The sequence below is a fragment of the Diabrotica virgifera genome, chromosome 9, assembly GCF_917563875.1.
Source record: "Diabrotica virgifera virgifera chromosome 9, PGI_DIABVI_V3a".
NCBI classification, from domain to species: domain Eukaryota; kingdom Metazoa; phylum Arthropoda; class Insecta; order Coleoptera; family Chrysomelidae; genus Diabrotica; species Diabrotica virgifera.
In genome coordinates, this window is record NC_065451.1 from 37,193,634 (window position 1) to 37,195,818 (window position 2,185).

At 30.1% G+C, this 2,185-nt stretch overlaps 1 pseudogene; it reads right to left on the reverse strand.

Annotated features, from left to right (window-relative positions):
* Positions 1 to 288: 288 nt before the first annotated feature.
* LOC126890919 (uncharacterized) lies at positions 289 to 1,051 on the reverse strand (annotated as a pseudogene).
* Between the last annotated feature and the right edge of the window lie 1,134 nt (positions 1,052 to 2,185).

A 2,185-nucleotide genomic window follows, 5' to 3' on the forward strand; every position in this document is an offset into this window, starting at 1 on the left:
TACAATATAAAAGTCTAAATCATGTTCAACTTTATTTCTTTCACAGTGTAATGTGCATTTACCTATACCTACCACATTAAGATTATTTCCAGTGTAAGATTGTAGTTTTGTATTTGTTTTCATGATTACCCTGTTAGAAAATCCTTTCTAAAGTTTCAAAAATACCTACTCATTGGTAATACACAATGGTAATACATTTGCCATTGCACCTGAATCTATTTTGAAAGTAATTTTATGTTTATTTATATTTAAATCTGCAAACCATGCTATATTTGTGAAATTATTTTCCCCTGCATTAACTTCTAGTACATTGCCTATGAACAAATCATTACAACTACTTGTTATATTTGTGAAATTATTTTCCCCTGCATTAACTTCTAGTACATTGTCTACGAACAAATCATTACAACTACTTGTTACCTTTGGACTTTTAGTTACAGTATTTATTTCATTAACCTTTTTGTTTTGAAATTTTTTCTTTCTACATACTGTTGCAAAATGATTTGGTAATTTACAAAAATTACATACCTTACCAAAGGCTGGACAATTATTTATTCAATGCGACCTTTAACCAAATTTATTACAATTTTGTATATTCTGACTCCTTCTGATCTCTGACCTCTTGATGTTTTTCCTTCCCACCACCTTGATAACGATTACCTGATTTGTTGTCTGCTTCTACTTCTATTACATTACTCGAGGCTCCTACTCTCATCATTTCACTTCTGGCTCTGGATGACTCTTTACCTGGCAAAAGTTCGATTGCTTTCTCCAATGTAAGACCATCTTCTTGTAATAGTCTTTCTCGTATTTCATTGTTCTTAATGCCACATATAATCATTGTTACAATAAGAGTATCTTGAAGCTTTTCCAATTTGCAATTACCTGCCCTTTTCTTCAACTCGGTTATGAAATTATTGGTTGGTTGTCCTGGGTCTTGTTTGTAAGTAAAGAATTTATACCTTTCATATGCAATATTTTCTTTTCCTTGGAAGTGTACTTCAATCTTTTCCAATCAACATTTTAACTTATTTTTTTCGTCCTCTGCCATATATTATGTTATTGGTATATAACAATGATACAAACCAAAGACGTATGACGTAGATATATTAATATTATGTGACATGACAGAAGCTCGAAACAAATGACAATAGATGAAAAGCCATATAATACACGGATTATACAACATATGATAGGAGCTCGAAACAAATGACAGTCAATGAAAAGCCCTATTGTAACAGTCTGAAGCCATTGTTGCTTCTTTTATTTTCTCCATGTATACCTATTGCTTTGCCTGTTTCCTCATTCTTTATGATTAGTCTAGCATTTAAATACCCTATTACTATGAATAATTGTTTACAATCACCATTACATACCATTAATTTTAAAAAAATGTTTTTCTGATGAATTTTCATTAAGATTTATTTATATAAAGGATTCACCCCATGTTATAAATATTACAATGGTATACATACCTATATTTTCAGGGTATGAAATTGCAATTGTATTTACATAAATCGCACTGTCTTTAGAATATGTATATTATAGTACCTATAATCTATTATAATTAAAAATATTTATTGTGATTATTTACAAATTTAGATACAATTTGATCTAGATTTATTAGATTGTAAAAATGAATTGAATTATTGTAACTTAATTGATTACTGTCCATTTCAGAAGTTTCCAAACTACTGGCAATCTCCACTGCTCCCTCCAAGTCTAGATTCCTGGTGCCTGGTGCCCAATAGTCTTGCTTGTATTCTTTTGGAACATAATCCAAAAACAAATTGGTTCCTTATGGCAGACTTTAGATGTGCTTGAAAATTGCAATTTATATAGAAATTATTGCACTGATTCTCCTTCTACTTGCCGTCTGCATTTAAATCTGTAAGTTTCAGCAATTTCCAAAGGAACAGGGTTGTAAAAATTGTTCATTTTTAACAACTTAGTCCTATATTTTATCTATCATCTGCTGGTTATACACATATTTTAGAAATATATACTCTACTTTTCCAAAAACTACTTTATATTTTATTTTTATGATCTATTTTTATTATATCATTTTAATAGGTTAGGTAGGTACTTAAATCCATAGATATATAATACTCTAGATTGAGCCTTACGATCTTAAAATGGGTGACGGTTGCGACAGAGATAAATGAGCCTATTTGGTCGGTAGTCT